Genomic DNA, 20,000 nt, shown 5'->3' on the forward strand with positions numbered 1-20,000 from the left:
TTTTGCCATTGTCAAAAAAAAAAAAAAAAAAGACTAAAAATCTATGTTATAATGAATTATTACTTAAAAAATATCACTTTAAAATGTTTTATGTGGAAAAAATATTGCATATATTGTGTGGTTGCCATATAAAAACATTAAAGTTTTATTTGACAAAAGAGCATAAAACAAACAAAATAATAGTTCAAACGTAAAATGGACAGATATATCTGAAGTTGATCTTGTAATTTTGGTGTTAAAAGTAAAAAAAAAACTAATAAAAATGTATCACTTTATTTATTTGGATCCCAAATATATTTAGTAGGATTTTATTTAACTTTTCACTGTGATTACTCAAAAATATTAAAGAATTAAAATCAATGGTGTCCTGCATTATTGATCTTTTAGGGCTCTAATTACTAAATACTGCATATTTCAGTTTTACTATAAAAAACAAAGTTGTCTTTGACAGAAACCTTTTTTTTTTTTTTTACTTTATATCAACCTCAAGTTCATATAGAGATTTACTGTAAGCGTTAAATAAATAAAAATAATAATAATTTGACTTATTTTTAACAGTTTAATGACTGAGACCCTTTATAGTCCCCGGGAGCCATAAAGGTTAAAAAAAAAAAAATCCATATTTTTTGTTAAGGTTTGAAAATGAAAAATATCAAAATGGCCCCCGCATGCTTACATTTTTCCATGTACGGCCCTCAGTGGAAAAAGTTTGGACACCCCTGCTTTAAGGGCTATGGAGTCACAAGACCACTAGAGAAACCTGTAATTCCCAGGATGCATTGCTCCCGTCCTTTGTCACCAGGCCAAATCCAAAGAATATTTGTGTTCTAAAACCAGTCGTGCTATCATGTAGCACCGTGACGTAAGGATAGCGGTTGAAAGAAGTGACGCAAATAGGAAATCTCCCAAAGACTCCATCGCCCCCTTGAATGAGAGTTCAATGTTGTTTTCGTAAGTACTTTTAAATGTGTTACATCTGTAGACCTGGGTTCATCCAAAGGGTGCTGCTCCTAAGTTGGCACACAGCTCTGACTTTGTTGGTACTGGAAACAGTTATCCTAGAAATCCAGTCATTTGCCCGATGCACTGAATCCATGTTAATTATACCCGACTGTAGCCTATTTCTAGCACAAATGGTAGGGCTAAGACAACACTTGGCTGCTCCATGAGTGTGACTGGCCTAATTCTGTTTATCAAGGCAAGTCAATTGTATGTTAGTAGAGTCAATTCATAACATACACTATATTGCCAAAAGTATTTGGCCACCTGCCTGGACTCACATATGAACTTGAAGTGCCATCCCAGTCCTAACCCATAGGGTTCAATATGATGCCGGTCCACCTTTTGCAGCTATTACAGCTCCAACTCTTCTGGGAAGGCTGTCCACAAGGTTGCGGAGTGTCTTTATAGGAATTTTCCACCATTCTTCCAAAAGCGCATTGGTGAGGTCACACACTGAAGGCCTGGCTCTCAGTCTCCGTTCTAATTCATCCCAAAAGCTGTTCTAATGGGGTTCAGGTCAGGACTCTGTGCAGGCCAGTCAAGTTCATCCACACCAGACTCTGTCATCCATGTCTTTATGGACCTTGCTTTGTGCACTGGTGCACAGTCATGTTGGAAGAGGAAGGGGCCCGCTCCAAACTGTTCCCACAAGGTTGGGAGCATGGAATTGTGCAAAATGCTATTCTGGAGCATTCAAAGTTCCTTTCACTGGAACTAAGGGGCCAAGCCCAACTCCTGAAAAACCAACCCCACACCATAATTCTTCCTCCACCAAATACAGTCTGAAATGCAGCGTTCTCCTGGCCCCTCTGTTGCGAGTTTGTCGTGATTAAATGTGACATGTCTATGTGTGCGTTACATGGAGGTTTTTTTCCCACTCCAGACTAGGCCCCCCTTAGGAGCCCGGTCTAGATTGTATTTTTTTACTCATCTTTTTCCCCAGCGTTATCTTTTTCCCATCTTTTACGGGGCGCCCTAAAATGGCGACCCATCAGCGTTCCTGTTCTGTAACCCTGTACACTGTTTGTTTTGTCTAATCTTGAACGGGTTTGTGCTGAAAACAAAGTTTTGTTGTACTTGTGCAATGACAATAAAGACCTATCTGAATCTGAATCTGAACCTCCAAACCCAGACTCGTCCATCAGAAATTTCACGACTGAATTTGTTGCACAGGTGGCATCCTATGACAGTTCCACAGTTCTTTCACAAATGTTTTTAGAAACAGTCTCCATGACTAAGTGCTTGATCAGATTAGGACACCTGATTCTCATCATTTGGATGGGTTATACGTGAAAGAAAACAACGCAATAAAGGCAAAGAAAAACTACCTTAACGGAAGAAACCGCAAACAGAACCAAGGTTCCGTGCTGGGTGGATGTCTACCACTGTTGGTTTAGTTGAGATAGGTAGGCAGAATAGAAGGACTGTGGTTAGAGAGAGTGTTTCCAGGCCTCCTGTAAGACGTAACACCCTTAGTGTATCCAAGGTTGTGTCTTGGACATGCCTGGAACACCTCCCTCGGAAGAGAACTCATGGAACTTTCTTACAGAAGCTCTTTGGGTCAGCCTAGACTCAGAGACCCTGCGGAGGAAGCCCCTGTCTGTTTCCTCTTGGTCACCACCCAAAGATGAGGGTGGGAACATAAATGGGACTATAAATCTTACAAGCCAACCTTCACCTGTAAATAAGCGAGATAGTTTTCAGTTTGTGATCCTTCCTGACCTCCGTAATCTATTGGCAGCCGTGCATATTCCGGCGGTTCTGAATCAGAGCGGTAATATATTGCTGGGTTGCATATGACGTCATGTCCGGCTCATTGAATACGCGTGGTGGTCAAGCCAGCGGCAGTTCTCAATGTGTACTGGGCGCCATTTAGCCTTTCTCGAAGAAAAATGCCTTGTAATTGCGCTGTTTTCGGCTCTACGAACCGTTCAAATCGCAAAAAGGATAAACCTTTCTTCAGAGTTCCTCAAGAATTTTAACATAAAACAACACTGGTAAAGTTGTTCAATTTACAGTAATTTGGTGTAAAAACAACCGTTAAGTGAGGGTTGGACTCCGCCAATGCTGCTCTTTGTCAGCGATTCTGTTCAAAACTTGTATGGACAGAATTTCTAGGCGCAGTCAGGGCGTTGAGGGGATCCGGTTTGGTGTCTGCAGGATTAGGTCTCTGCTTTTTGCAGAAGATGTGGTCCTGATGGCTTCATCTGGCCAGGATCTTCAGATCTCACTGGATCGGTTCGCAGCCGAGTGTGAAGCGACTGGGATGAGAATCAGCACCTCCAAGTCCGAGTCCATGGTTCTCGCCCGGAAAAGGGTGGAGTGCCATCTCCGGGTTGCGGAGGAGACTCTGCCCCAAGTGGAGGATTTCAAGTACCTCGGAGTCTTGTTCACAAGTGAGGGAAGAGTGGATGGTGAGATCGACAGGCGGATCGGTGCGGCGTCTTCAGTAATGCGGACGCTGTATCGATCCGTTGTGGTGAAGAAGGAGCTGAGCCGAAAGGCAAAGCTCTCAATTTACCGGTAGATCTACGTTCCCATCCTCACCTATGGTCATGAGCTTTGGGTAATGACCGAAAGGACAAGATCACGGGTACAAGCGGCCCAAATGAGTTTCCTCCGCCGGGTGGCGGGTCTCTCCCTTAGAGATATGGTGAGAAGCTCTGTCATTCTGGAGGAGCTCAAAGTAAAGCCGCCGCTCCTCCACATGGAGAGGAGCCAGATGAGGTGGTTCGGGCATCTGGTCAGGATGCCACCCGAACGCCTCCCTAGGGAGGTGTTTCGGGCACGTCCGACCGGTAGGAGGCCACGGGGAAGACCCAGGACACGTATCTCTCCCGGCTGGCCTGGGAACGCCTCAGGATCCCCCGGGAGGAGCTGGACGAAGTGGCTGGGGAGAGGGAAGTCTGGGCCAAATTCAAAGTCCTCATGTGTCCAGGGACATATTTCCTGAGTTTATAAACATAATATACTGTTATGGTTGGAGGAGGGAGTTGTGACGACACAGTTCTACAAGGGGGCAATATTGCTTTATGTATTTATTATATATATATATATATATATATACACAATATAATATAATAAATAATGAGCAATATAATTAATAAATTAAACTAAGGAAATAAAGTGTGACTAAACCCAAGAGAGTGTATGTGTGAGGCTATGTGTAGGTTAGCTGTGTTACCTAGTGTTGCGGTGAGCGAAAGGAGGGACAAAGCAGGAAGACAGTCCGTGGGGCAGGCAGATGATCCAGGGTGACAGAGAGGCATCAGAGTCTGTGTCCATGCAAGGGGGTAGAGGATCGAGGGACGGCAGTCGAGATCCGGGGGCGGGAAGTCCAAAGGAGCGAAACACACAGCTCGAAACCAAGGCGACGGAAGGAAAACACTGCGGGCAACAAGAGAGAAGACAGGGGACAAATCAAGCATGGGGAAGAAACACGGAGAGAGCATAAAGCTTGTCGGCTTACGGTACGCCATAGAGAAACTAAGTTCCCACCCGGATCCTTGGGTCCACTGGTCCTTATACAGCTCGCCCTCATCAGTCCCAGGTGTGCAGATTGCCGATCGCCCACAGCCTTGCCGGCATGTGGGCGTGACGCGGCCAGTGCGAGCAGGGGCGTGTCTCGGAGGTGCTGGAAGACCCAGCTGCCGGGGAAAAGCGAGTTCGAGCCCACGCCGTGACATATACATTTTAAAAAAAGGAAAAAAGATTTTGTGACGATAAAAAATATTGATGTAATCATAGTAGTATCGACCAGATACGCTACTGTACTTGGTATCATTACAGTGGATGTCAGGTGTAGATCCACCCATGGCGTTTGTTTACATTCAGGCACGCTAGCTTTTGTTAGCGGTGACGGCGGTGAGCTATTGTATCCTCCTACGGTGTGTAGTGAAGCATGTTTAGCTATTCCTCGTCCTCCAGTGATAATGGTACGTGTAAGAAACTTTTTTTATTTGTCGCCATGGAGACAAGGATTAGTGATTTAGAAGTAGCTAAAATACTGCGGATGGACGTTAGCCGCTAGCTAGCTAGCCATGTCTTAAAGCAGCTCTTCCTGAGGGTGTTTCAGTGTTATAACTTCACTTTTATCTTTACTTTTTAAGTTTTTAATGCGTCCATTCTCCCTTTTCTGTCTACACACTGTGTCTGCTTGTAAGTACTCTGTGTGTGCGCGCTGCCAACAGGGGTGCAAACTAACTTTTTGACCAACTCGCCAAGTGGCTAGTAGGTGAAAAAACATACTCGCCAACCATATTTTTTACTCGCCAAATGCCAAAACAAACTATTTCCTTTACCATTGTATTCCGCCATGTAGAAGTGTTCACGTCACATTAAAACCAATTCTACAACCAACCAGGGGCCACAGTATAGTATATAGAGTATATAGATTCTTTTTTTTACTATCCTATGAAACTAGAAGCAGGACGCATGATGCAGTGCAGATAAGATTTTAAAAGATCTGTATTCAATAAAATTTAAGTAATATACAAGTTTTACAGTGCATTGATTGCTACAAAGAATAAAGAAATAGTTTATAGACAGCCCCTTTTTCTCATCCATGCTTAAAAGAAAGAGAGTATAAAAACATTCAAACAATTGAACTCAAACAGCTATACTTTCTAGTGCATAATGCATAAATGTCAGCCACGTTGCAGGAATAACAAAAGCAATATATGATTAGCTATTTACCAATTTTAAATCCCCAGACATGGCATGAAAATATATCAGCAGCACACTGCTACCACTATCATTAAACTATCCAATCCTGCCACTGTAACATTACATCCAGACATCAAACTATATATCAACACTGTCACTGTCGATGTGTAACCACAATCATTAAACTGTCACTTTACATCCATGGCATTTGTAATGTAAATATAAACACAGGACACAGCTAACAATTACCTGCATTGCCAGACGTAGTCGGTGATGGGTCGACCTTTCTTGGCGATGGCGTGCGCATTTCGGAAAAGAAGCTTCATCTTCTGGGTGTTTACGTCCGAGAGTTTAGTGAGAACTTGCACCGAGGGCGCTTCATGGAGTGGGGCAGACTTGGCTTGCTTTATTTTCATATTTTTGTCGTGGTTGCGAGTGCCTTCATGTGATATTATACTTTCAACTTTCATCGAGGAGCAGCCCACAACAAAGTGACTCGCCTGACTTTTTTTGTCCTTTCCAAAAGTTGTGCACACAGTGCAAAACATGATGTTGTTCTTGACAGTCAGCCAGTCGCGTTTTTTCCCTGCATCGTCGTATAGCCACTTCGTCTGAAACTTTCTCCCCCCAGTTCCAGCGCTGGTCGGTTTGGGTTTCGCAGCATTCGCATCGCGACCCCCCTCCTCCTCCTCCTCCTCCTCCTCCTCCTCCGTCCGTGCCTTTTTAGCTATGGGTTTCAGGAAGCGCCACATAACGATAAGATTTATAGGCTTAAGGCTAGGAAGAATGATTGTTAGCTATTAAGACTCGAGTAACGTTACCGGTACACTCTGTGACTGTCGCCTGAGAGATATCCCTGTAGTGCGCGCTCTAAGCTAACTACTAGGCTAGCTAACTGCCGTCTCTTAGCAACTAGTCTACGGAACGTCGAACGTGACATCACAACAAATATGTGCTTGGTAAAATAATGATCTCCGTGTTGCTTTAGGTACCGGTAAGCGCTGCATTATTGCTGTTGTGAACCTCACTTTTTCAACTCGCCAGCGTGGCAAGTTAGGCAAATATTTTACTCGCCAAAGCTAAAAATAGCTCGCAAATGGCGACTGGCGAGTGTTAATTTGCACCCCTGGCTGCCAAACATGCTCCTCTGCTCGTAAAACCAGCAATGTCACCACGTGACGACGACGGGGGGGGGGCTGGGGACCGGTACTTTTTAGAGGCGGTATAGTACCGAATATGATTCATTAGTATTGCGGTACTATACTAGCACCGGTATACCGTACAACCCTATGTCACACTTTACACAGTTGGCTACCCATTTTTTTTTACAAAACTTTTCCCAAAATATGTTGTTCTGACTTCAAATTTACACGCTTTATTTGAGCAGTTTTAAGATGTCAGTTCAAATTTGGGGAGGCCAGTGAGGCGCAACGTGGACCAGTGATCCTCGTCACATCAAAGAAAACTCCCAGGTTTTCATTGTGGCCTCAATGTTGACTTTGAAAAAGCCAAAACGACTCCGATCCAAAGCCATTTTCCCCCCCGACATATTCCAGAGGCACACAATGGCCTCTCTTGCGTGGACATTCACGTTGTGGCTGATGGATTTGTGATCTCCCAAACGCCGAGCCAGCTTGTACTCTGCGAGGATGTGAGGATGGATGGATGGAGGAAGGAGGTGAACGGCGAACACAATGGGTCTGGGAGAACATGCAGAAATTGTTCTCTCGTGGGACAACTTGACAGGAATTCACCTTTTTTAAATTTCCCGTCCTCCTTTTCTTTCACCCTTTTGTAGCCCTCCCAGAATAGAGTGAGGTTCCCACATAGATATATATATATATATGTATATATATATATACATACATACAGATGGCTTTTGTCCGAAGGAGGCCGCGGTGTGAGTAAGGGCAACAGCTGCAGGGATTAGAGAGAAGAAGTGGAATGTGTGGGCGGACAAACATTACAAAGTGAAAGAGGGAGGGCTGGGGGGGGATGTAGGGTCGGGGGTGCATGCAAAAAAAAACAACCAAAAAATACATTTTTTTCTTCTTCGTATGCGTGCAGATGTTTAAGATGGCACCCTTCCATAGGAGGCATCTATGTGGTAACGCCGTGGTTAGGCCAAATGTCATCGTGTCGCCTGCAAACCTCAGTTAGTTTGTCAGCTGAATGTCACGACATGGAAGACATGGGGGGAGGTGGAACATGGTGCCCTTTCGTCACATAGCTCAGTATTTTAACCCCCAAATGTCCAAGACACGCCCAGCCAAGTCCCACGGGAAGTGGGGGAGAAAAGTCAGTAAAATTTAAAAAATCACACCCGGGTTCGAGTCCCACGAGTCTTGCTGCCGGCCACGCGAGTCCCGGGATGCCCAAAATGTCCAAAACGTGCCCAGCCAAGTCCCACGGGAAGGGGGGGAGAAAAGTGAAAAAAGTCGGCAAAAGTCCGAAAATTTTTTAAAAAGTCACACCCGGGTTCGAGTCCCACGAGTCCTGCCGCCGGCCGCGCAAGTCCCGGGGTGTCCAAAATGTCCAAAATGCGCCCAGCCAAGTCCCACGGGAAGGGGGGGGGGGAGAAAAGTGGTAAAAGTCGGCAAAAGTCAGAAAAATTTTCAAAACTCACAGCCAAGTCCCATGGGAAGGCGGTGAGAAAAGTGAGAAAAATGTTAAAAAAAAATCTCACCCGGGTTCGAGTCCCACGAGTCTTGCCGCCGGCCACGTGAGTCCCGGGATGCCCAAAATGTCAAAAATGCGCCCAACCAAGTCCCACGGGAAGGGGGGGGAGAAAAGTGAGAAAAGTTGGAAAAAGTCAGAAAAATGTTCAAAAATCTCACCCGGGTTCGAGTCCCACAAGTCCCGCCGCCGGCCGCGCAAGTCCTGGGATGCCCAAAATGTCCAAAACGCGCCCAGCCAAGTCCCACAGGAGTGCGGTGAGAAAAGTGAGAAAAATGTTCAAAAATCTCACCCGGGTTCGAGTCCCACAAGTACCGCCGCCGGCTGCGCAAGTCCTGGGATGCCCAAAATGTCCAAAACGCGCCCATCAAGTCCCACGGGAAGGCGGTGAGAAAAGTCAGTAAAATGTTCAAAAATCACACCCGGGTTCGAGTCCCACGAGTACCGCCGCCGACTGCGCAAGTCCCAGGGTGCCCAAAATGTCCAAAACGTGCCCAGCCAAGTCCAACGGGAAGGCGGTGAGAAAAGTGACAAAGTCGGTAAAATGTTCAAAAATCACAATTTGTCCAAAATACCTACCTGCAAAATGTCCAAAACACACCCAGCAATGGTGCACAGGAAGGTGGGGAAGAAGAGAGGAAAAGGCAGCCAAAATGGTCAAAAGTCCCAATTTTGTCCCGGGTGGGATTTTTGAACATTTTACCGACTTTACCGACCGTGGGACTTTGCTGGGCGCGTTTTGGACATTTTGGTATTTTGGCCAAAATTGGGACTTTTGCCGACTTTTCTCACTTTTCTCCCCCCCCCTTCCCGTTCATTTCCTCAGCTAAAAACTGTTTTATGAAATGTTGGACTTTTTCCTGCAAGAACACTTAAGGCGAGGTCCTAAATCCAAGATGATAATCTGATGATGGCATTATCTACAAGTGTCCAATCAGATGACATCCATATTATACTGTTCACGCCCACAATGATGCATTAGTATGTTGTCTGTAAGCAGCTGCTTAGCCAAATTCATTTACCGTATTTTTCGGACTATAGGGCGCACTTAAAATCCTTTAATTTTGTCAAAAATCGAAAGTGAAAAAACTTTCAGGGTTTTAAAATTCAGTGTAAAAAATTGCAGGGTATAAAAATGCAATGTAAAATAATACAGTGTAAAAAAAAGTCAGTGTTGAATAATCCAGTGTCAAAATGTTCTGCTTCAAAAAGCAAGACTCACTGAATTTTTTTACACTGAATTTTAAAATTCAGTGTAAAAAAAATCAGGGTATAAAAATTCAATATAAATGATACAGTGTAACAATTCAGTGTAAAAAAAATCAGTGTATAAAAATTCAGTGTAAAAAAAAGTCAGTGTAAAAAATTCAGTGCTGAACAATTCGGTTTTATTCACTGATTTTTTTTACACTGAATTTTTATACACTGATTTTTTTTACACTGAATTTTTATACACTGATTTTTTTTACACTGAATTTTTATACACTGATTTTTTTTTACCCTGAATATGAATACACTGAATCTCAAAACACTTTTTTTTTTTTTAAATCTTGAGTTTTTCATTGAAAAAATATTTTGTGTTTCAAAATTCAGTGTAAAAAAAATTCAGGGTATACAAATTCAATATAAATGATACAGTGTAAAAATTCAGTGTAAAAAAAATCAGTGTATAAAAATTCAGTGTAAAAAAAAAGTCAGTGTAAAAAAATTCAGTGCTGAACAATTTAGTATTATTCACTGATTTTTTTTAGACTTAATTTTTATACACTGATGTTTTTCACACTGATTTTTTTTACACTGAATTTTTATACACTGATTTTTTTCACACTGAATTTTTACACACTGATTTTTTTCACACTGAATTGTTATACACTGATTTTTTTTTACACTGAATATTTATACGCTGAATCTCAAAACACTGAATTGTTTTCAATGAATGTCAGCATAATTGGGGACGGTGTGGCACAGTTGGGAGAGTGGCCGTGCCAGCAACCTGAGGGTTCCTGGTTCGATCCCCACCTTCTACCAACCTCGTCACGTCCGTTGTGTCCTTGAGCAAGACATGTCACCCTTGCTCCTGATGGGTGGTGGTTAGGGCCTTGCGTGGCAGCTCCCGCCATCAGTGTGTGAATGTGTGTGAATGGGTGAATGTGGAAATAGTGTCAAAGCGCTTCGAGTACCTTGAAGGTAGAAAAGCGCTATACAAGTATATTTACCATTTAACCCATTTAATTTGATGTAAAAAAAATTTAAAAAAATTAATTCAGTTCACAAAATTCAAATGCCAAAAATTAAATTACATAAATTCAGTGTCAAAGAAAAGCAAATGAAACTCCATAAATTGTGCCCACAGTCTACCACACATACACTATATTGCCAAAAGTATTTGGCCACCCATCCAAATGATGAGAATCACTAATCACTTGGCCCGGTGTATCAAATCAAGCACTTAGGCATGGAGACTGTTTCTACAAACATGTGTGAAAGAATGGGCCGCTTTCAGTGATTTCCAGCGTGGAACTGTCATAGGACGACACCTGTGCAACAAATCCAGTCGCTCCTAAATATTCCAAAGTCAACTTTATTATAAGAAAAGTGAAGAGTTTGGGAACAACAGCAACTCAGCCACCAAGTGGTAGACCACGTGAACTGACAGAGAGGTCAGCATAGTGCAAAGACTTTCTGCACAGTCACTTGCTACAGAGCTCCAAACTTCATGTCACCTTCCAATTAGCCCACGTACAGTACGCAGAGAGCTTCATTGAATGGGTTTCCATGGCCGGGCAGCTGCATCTAAGCCATACATCACCAAGTCCAATGCAAAGCGTGGGATGCAGTGGTGTAAAGGACATCACCACTGGACTCTAGAGCAGTGGAGACGCCTTATCTGGACTGATGAATCACACTTTTCCATCTGGCAATCTATAAGGACCAGTCTGGGTTTGGAGGTTGCCAGGAGAACGCTACATTTCGGACTGAATTGTGCCCAAAGTGAAATTTGGTGGAGGAGGAAATATGGTGTGGGGTTGTTTTTCAGGAGTTGGGCTTGGCCCCTTAGTTCCAGTGAAAGAAACTTTTTAAAGGCCTACTGAAAGCCACTACTAGCGACCACGCAGTCTGATAGTTTATATATCAATGATGAAATCTTAACATTGCAACACATGCCAATACGGCCGGGTTAACTTATAAAGTGACATTTTAAAATTCCCGGGAAATATCCGGCTGAAACGTCTCGGTATGATGACGTTTGCGCGTGACGTAGTCAGTTAAACGGAAGTATTGGTACCCCGTAGAATCCTATACAAAAAGCTCTGTTTTCATTTCATAATTCCACAGTATTCTGGACATCTTTTGCAATTTGTTTAATGAACAATGAAGGCTGCAAAGAAGAAAGTTGTAGGTGGGATCGGTGTATTAGCAGCGGACTACAGCAACACAACCGGAGGACTTTGTTGGAGAGCAGACGTGCTAGCCGGTGACCTCACCTTGACTTCCTACGTCTCCAGGCCGCCAACCGCATCTGTGATCGGGTGAAGTCCTTCGTCGCACCGTCGATCGCTGGAACGCAGGTGAGCACGGGTGTTGATGAGCAGATGAAGGCTGGCTGGCGTAGGTGGAGAGCTAACGTTTTTATTAGGGATGTCCGATAATGGCTTTTTGCCGATATCCGATTATCCGATATTGTCCAACTCTTTAATTACCGATACCGATATCAACCGATACCGATATCAACCGATATATACAGTCGTGGAATTAACACATTATTATGTCTAATTAGGACAACCAGGTATGGTGAAGATAAGGTACTTTTTTAAAAAAATTATAAAATAAAATAAGATAAATAAATTAAAAACATTTTCTTGAGTAAAAAAGAAAGTAAAACAATATAAAAACAGTTACATAGAAACTAGTAATTAATGAAAATGAGTAACATTAACTGTTAAAGGTTAGTACTATTAGTGGAGCAGCAGCACGCACAATCATGTGTGCTTACGGACTGTATCCCTTGCAGACTGTATTGATATATATTGATATATAATGTAGGAACCAGAATATTAATAACAGAAAGAAACAACCCTTTTGTGTGAATGAGGAGGGAGGTTTTTTGGGTTGGTGCATTAATTGTAAGTGTATCTTGTGTTTTTTATGTTGATTTAATTAAAAAAATTAAAAAAAAACGATACCGATAATAAAAAAAACGATACCGATAATTTCCGATATTACATTTTAACGCATTTATCGGCCGATAATATCGGCCTGCCGCATTATCGGACATCCCTAGTTTTTATCATAGCTCTGTGAGGTCCGGTTGCTAAGTTAGCTTCATTGGCGTCGTTAGCACAGCATTGTTAACCTTCGCCAGCTTGGAAAGCATTAACCGTGTATTTACATGTCCACGGTTTAATAGTAATTATTATTTATTTTGTTTCTATATGCAGTTAAAGCACGATGCTATCACGTTAGCTCGTAGCTAAAGTGTTTCACCGATGTATTGTCGTGGAGATAAAAGTCACTGTGAATGTCCATTTCGCGTTCTCGACTCTCATTTTCAAGAGGATATAGTATCCCAGGTGGTTTAAAATACAAATCCGTGATCCACAATAGAAAAAGGAGAAAGTGTGGAATCCAATGAGCCAGCTTGTACCTAAGTTACGGTCAGAGCGAAAAAATATATGTCTTGAACTGCACTCTAACGTTCCTCATTCACAAATCTTTCATCCTGGCTCAAATTAATGGGGAAATCGTCGCTTTCTCGGTCCGAATCGCTCTCACTTCTGGCTGCCATCACTGTAAACAATAGGGAACTTTGCGGAAATGTTCAGCTGACAACGTCACGCTCCTTCCGGTAGGGGCAAGGCTTTTTTTTGTCAGATACCAAAAGTTGCGATCTTTATCGTGGTTGTTCTATACTAAATCCTTTCAGCAAAAATATGGCAATATCGCGAAATGATCAAGTATGACACATAGAATGGATCTGCTATCCCCGTTTAGATAAAAACATGTAATTTCAGTAGTCCTTTAATGCTCAAGGATACCAAAACATTTTGGACAATTCCATGGGATGGCACTTCAACTTCATATGTGAGTCGAGGCAGGTGGCCAAATACTTTTGATAATATAGTGTATTCAAAACAGTGTAACGTCGTTACAAAGTTGTGTTATAGACAACAAAAATGCAGCACAAAAAAAGGAAATCCTGGGCTCTGCACGAGTAACCTGTCAGGTACCATCAACTTCCAAAAGACCATGAAGAGAAGGTGTCCGCCTTACAATGATCTGAGCAGGAACATGTGATTGTGTTTTTCTTCCCCCCCTCTTCGTATGTCAGGCTGTCTGCTGTGGGGCTCGGGGACTGTTTTTGCTGAGGGAACGGCTCGGCGAGGAAGTCGTCAAAACAGGAAGTGTTTTATGTAGCTGAAACATTCCATTTTTAACTCTCGCAGGCAAGGCAAGCTAAATAAACAACACACACACACACACACACAGACACACACACACTGTGGATGTGTACTTAGCAAATGTGTCACTTGCAGTCCCATAGTGTGTGCATTGTGTGTGGATGCCTGCTGTGGATGTTTACACACTTCCACGGGCTTGTGTGTTTGTGTTACCAGCCCGTGTCGGCTTCAAGAGTGTGTTAAAGGCCTACTGAAATGATTTTTTTTTTATTTAAACGGGAATAGCAGATCCATTCTATGTGTCATACTTGATCATTTCGCGATATTGCCATATTTTTGCTGAAAGGATTTAGTAGAGAAAATCGACGATAAAGTTCGCAACTTTTGCTCGCTAATAAAAAAAAGCCTTGCCTGTAGCGGAAGTAGCGTGACGTCACAGGAGCTAGTATTCCTCACAATTCCCCGTTGTTTACAATGCAGCGAGAGAGATTCGGACCGAGAAAGTGACGATTACCCCATTAATTTGAGCGAGGATGAAAGATTCGTAGATGAGGAACGTGAGAGTGAAGGACTTGAGAGGCAGTGATGGACGTATCTTTTTTTGATCTGACCGTAACTTAGGTACAAGCTGGCTCATTGGATTCCACACTCTCCTTTTTCTATTGTGGATCACGGATTTGTATTTTAAACCACCTGGGATACTATATCCTCTTGAAAATGAGAGTCGAGAACGCGAAATGGACATTCACAGTGCCTTTTATCTCCACGACAATACATCGGCGAAATGCTTTAGCTACGAGCTAACGTGATAGCATCTTGCTTTAACTGCATATAGAAACAAAAAAAATAAACCCCTGACTGGAAGGATAGATAGAAAATGAACAATACTATTAAACCGTGGACATGTAAATACACGGTTAATGCTTTCCAGGCTGGCGAAGGTTAACAATGCTGTGCTAACGACGCCATTGAAGCTAACTTAGCAACCGGACCGCACAGAGCTATGCTAAAAACATTAGCTCTCCACCTACGCCAGCCAGCCCTCATCTGCTCATCAACACCCGTGCTCACCTGCGTTCCAGAGATCGGCAGAAGGACGAAGGACTTCACCCGATGCGTTTGGCGGCCCGGAGACGTAGGAAGTCAAGGTGAGGTCGGCGGCTAGCGCGGCTAGCGCGGCTAGCACGGCTAGCGCTCCAACAAAGTCCTCCTGGTTGTGTTGCTGTAGTCCGCTGCTAATACACCGATCCCACCTACAACTGTCTTCTTTGCAGGCTTCATTGTTCATTAAACAAATTGCAAAAGATGTCCAGAATACTGTGGAATTATGAAATGAAAACAGAGCTTTTTGTATAGGATTCTACGGGGTACCATAACTTCCGTTACTCTGACTTCGTCACGCGCATACGTCATCATACCGCGACGTTTCAGCCGGATATTTCCCGGGAAATTTAAAATGTCACTTTATAAGTTAACCCGGCCGTATTGGCATGTGTCGCAATGTTAAGATTTCATCATTGATATATAAACTATCAGACTGCGTGGTCGCTAGTAGTGGCTTTCAGTAGGCCTTTAAGTCACTTCCTTTCTGACCCCCGGGGGGGGGGGGGGGGGGGGTTTGGGGGGGGGGGGGATGACCCTCTTCTACCCAGTCGTGTGGTCAATTTTGGACAGAGGTGGGTAGTAACGCGCTACATTTACTCCGTTACATCTACTTGAGTAACTTTTGGGATAAATTGTACTTCTAAGAGTAGTTTTAATGCAACATACTTTTACTTTTACTTGAGTATATTTATAGAGAAGAAACGCTACTTTTACTGCGCTCCATTTATCTACATTCAGCTCGCTACTCGCTACTGATTTTTATCCATCTGTTAATGCACGCTTTGTTTGTTTTGGTTTGTCAGACAGACCTTCAAAGTAGGATCTATCGCATGCCTGCGTTTCACCAATCAAATGCAGTCACTGGTGACGTTTGACTCCGTTTCACCAATCAAATGCAGTCACTGGTGACGTTTGACTCCGTTTCACCAATCAAATGCAGTCACTGGTGACGTTTGACTCCGTTCCACCAATCAAATACAGTCACTGGTGACGTTTGACTCCGTTTCACCAATCAAATACAGTCACTGGTGACGTTTGACTCCGTTTCACCAATCAAATACAGTCACTGGTGACGTTTGACTCCGTTTCACCAATCAAATGCAGTCACTGGTGACGTTTGACTCCGTTTCACCAATCAAATACAGTCACTGGTGACGTTTGACTCCGTTTCACCAATCAAATACAGTCACTGGTGACGTTTGACTCCGTTTCACCAATCAAATACAGTCACTGGTGACGTTTGACTCCGTTTCACCAATCAAATGCAGTCACTGGTGACGTTTGACTCCGTTTCACCAATCAAATACAGTCACTGGTGACGTTTGACTCCGTTTCACCAATCAAATACAGTCACTGGTGACGTTTGACTCCGTTTCACCAATCAAATGCAGTCACTGGTGACGTTTGACTCCGTTTCACCAATCAAATGCAGTCACTGGTGACGTTTGACTCCGTTCCACCAATCAAATGCAGTCACTGGTGACGTTTGACTCCGTTCCACCAATCAAATGCAGTCACTGGTGACGTTTGACTCCGTTTCACCAATCAAATGCAGTCACTGGTGACGTTTGACTCCGTTCCACCAATCAAATGCAGTCACTGGTGACGTTTGACTCCGTTCCACCAATCAAATGCAGTCACTGGTGACGTTTGACTCCGTTCCACCAATCAAATGCAGTCACTGGTGACGTTTGACTCCGTTTCACCAATCAAATGCAGTCACTGGTGACTTTTGACTCCGTTTCACCAATCAAATGCAGTCACTGGTGACGTTGGACTCCATTTCACCAATCAAATGGAGCCAGGCGGTCACATGATTAACAAGCTTAAGCTTACATGAACTCAACATCAAATTTGAGGAAGTACATGGCGGTAAGTAACGTTAGTAGATATTTTGGCTGTCACCGTAGGCTGATGTTAGCTTCCCTGCTATGAATCACTGTCAAATGTACATCGTGTGAAGACATTTATTAACGCACTGCAGCCTCATAGACACACACACACACACACACACACACACACACACACACACACACACACACACACACACACACACACACACACACACACGCATGCATAGAAACACCAATCAGTGTGTTCCGAGGTGCAGCCCACACCTATCAGTTTATGGTTTGCGTAAAGGCTAACTTGTTATTTTCCTTTGTAATCTCTGCCTACTGAGCCTATGGTGCTGTTAAGTTATTGTGGCTCAATTTGCCTTCATTTTTTTTTATGTTAATGTATTATTATTATTATTATTATTATATTTTTGTATTAATTGTTTTGTCCTGTCCAGCTTCTCAGACATATCATATAGTAGATGTAGATGCCCATATCGGCTGTTCAGATTTACTTTACAAAAGAGAAGTGTGGGATACTTCTCTTGTTGCCTTATTTGTATTTGACTTTATTAAATGTATTTATATTATCATTTGGTGCAGCCGGGCCGGAGCAGGAGGGGATAGAAAGAGGAAAAAAAGGAAGACAGAGGGGGGAATTGTGGGGACAAGAGGGGGATAAGACAGAGAGACAACAACAACAACAAACACAACAACAACAACAATAGAGCAACATCAGCAAATAGGACTCGTACAAATATGATGGTAAAAGTGATAGCAAAGAAGCAGTTAGCGAAATAAATAATAATATAGAAATGACAATGAGCATTATTACACTATGCTGCAAGATCTAGCATGTTGCATTCAATGTTTATTCCCATTAATTCCCATGAATTCCCGTTTATTCCCATGGAAAGTTTCCAACTTTGAATATTCCCGGAATTTTGCAACCCTAGTCCTTGGGCAAGACACTTTACCCACCTGCTCCCAGTGCCACCCACCTGCTTACCACTTATCACGTTACCCACCTGCTCCCAGTGCCACCCACCTGCTTACCACTTATCACGTTACCCACCTGCTCCCAGTGCCACCCACCTGCTTACCACTTATCACGTTACCCACCTGCTCCCAGTGCCACCCACCTGCTTACCACTTATCACGTTACCCACCTGCTCCCAGTGCCACCCACCTGTCGCAACGTTCTTAAAGCAACCGCAGCACATACATATATATACAACACATCTCCCTTTTTTAACGTTTGTTTCTCTTTCCTTGTAAACAAAACAAAACCACACTGTATATGTGTTGTCTGTCTAATTATAAATAATGCAGACGAGGCGTGTTGGCTGAGTTCTTGACGTTTACTTTCACAGCGTGCTCATAAACTCATTCTTAGCTGCCGGGTGGCGACATGCAACAACACTTTTCGGGGCTCGTCACTCCCGTTGCATGCTGGGTAGTGTAGTTGTTATTTTCCCTAGCTCATAACATCACATCTTTCCCCCTATAAAGAGATAATGTTATATACAATTCTTTTAATTTGGACAGTACCACGAATGTTGAATGCGCCAAAAAATAGACTGTTTTGTACACTGTTGAGGGGTTTTAATGCTCAGTAGTGTGCAAATGTGTTTCTGTATAGTATCTCCAGCCGTGTCCATTTGGTGACATGAATTACGGTCGGACTAAGTAGGACATCACTGAAGGCCTAGGTGAGGCCCGCCACTGGTTAATAGTGTGTACTTATTATAAAGTAAAGTACTAATAATGATACACACAAATGTCAAAAGATTTGTCAAATATTAGGAAAACAAAATCAAACCAAAAAAAAACTACAAGTGGCAAATTCTTCATATTCTTTATAAATATGTATTGATTAATACATGTGTGTATACATGTGTGTGTGTGTGTGCAAAATACACTATATAATAATGTGTACATGTGTGTGTGCATAATACACTCTATGTACACATTCGAGTGCGTGTGCGTAGACATTGGGAGCGTGGGAATGTTAATTAATGAATTGTATAAAACAAATGAAACATGAAAAAATTAAGAAATGAATTATTTGAACTCACAAAAAAAAAAAGAGATAATGTTAACTCATTAAAGTGTATTTCTTTTTTTAGCTTTAACTTTTCATTTTTTTAGCATTGTAACCACACTTGCCAACAACTTTTCTCGTCATAGAATTTTATTTCCATAAAGAAATAAAGTGCAAAAATGTCAAAGCATCATAACAAACAGTTATGTTCCAATAGCAGCAGAAGTGCACTTTTTGGAGAGCTGTATTACTTTCAGTTTTGTGCCCAAGGGACTGATTTTATTTAACACTATATTATTATTTATACACCTATAGTGATCACAGAGACAGGTTGTTTTTGTGTTACTGTATATATTTGTTTTTCTGAAAAATCCCACTTAATATACTTTGGGTAACAACAGTCAATATTTTTTTTTATTTTTTTATTTTTTTAGGGGGGTAACAATCAATATTTATTTATTTATTAGATTTTATTTTTTTCTTATATAATAAAAGTGAGCTTTTGTTAAACCAAATATTGTGTGTTTTTTTCCATATACAACAACCTATCTGGACTGGATAAGAGAATCGATAAGGAATCGGTTCGATAAGAGGATTTGATAATAGGCTCGAACTCGATAATTTCTTATGCTAGGTTCACACCAACGGCGCTTTGACGGCGCTTTAAAGCGGCATGCAAAGCGGCATGCAAAGCGGCATGCAAAGCGGCATGCAAAGCGGCATGCAAAGCGGCATGCAAAGCGGCATGCAAAGCGGCGTTAAAGCGTAACAAAGCGTAACAAAGCGTGATTAAAGCGTGAGGGTCGTAAAGGATCGTGGGAAAGCTTGTAGTGAAGCGGGACATGCGGCAAGATCGCCAAAATTTTTTAAACGGTTTAAATAAATTTGGCGCTCTGTCAAGAATGGAATAAAGCGCCGAAAGCTCAGCAAAGCTTGACTCAAAGCGTAGGAAAGCTTAACAGATCTTGGTTGAAAGCGCGGACCCCAGTCTACAACTACAAATAGGAAGTGCTTGTGATATTGACTAGTGACATAGAAACTTGATGTAAAACCAACACAGGATTACAAATCCATTTTCTTTTGCATCATTGCCTTTTTTATACGATGATCATTGTTTCTGTACTTCTGTTAGAGTTTGCCGTTTGATGTTACAGTGTGACATTACTGTCTATAATTTTTCTGTATGAAAATGTAAACAAAAATGGTTCTTAACTTTCTACTTTGTGGACAATGTTGATCCACTCTCTTGTATCATCTCATACAACATAATGT

General features: G+C 42.4%; 1 protein-coding gene across 2 annotated transcripts in view; it reads right to left on the bottom strand.

The window, feature by feature from the left end:
* The window catches only part of LOC133653267 (histone deacetylase 7-like), a 306,865-nt gene that overhangs the window by 285,214 nt on the left and 1,651 nt on the right, over positions 1-20,000 (bottom strand). The window contains exon 1 of one of the 2 annotated variants that reach the window (XM_062052359.1): positions 4,187-4,383. The exons of the other annotated variant lie outside the window; for it this stretch is intronic. The gene's annotated coding sequence lies outside the window, so the exon portion shown is untranslated. Of the gene's footprint in view, positions 1-4,186; positions 4,384-20,000 lie in introns of those variants that run through there. 2 annotated transcript variants of the gene reach the window in all.

The sequence above is a fragment of the Entelurus aequoreus genome, linkage group LG07, assembly GCF_033978785.1.
Source record: "Entelurus aequoreus isolate RoL-2023_Sb linkage group LG07, RoL_Eaeq_v1.1, whole genome shotgun sequence".
NCBI classification, from domain to species: domain Eukaryota; kingdom Metazoa; phylum Chordata; class Actinopteri; order Syngnathiformes; family Syngnathidae; genus Entelurus; species Entelurus aequoreus.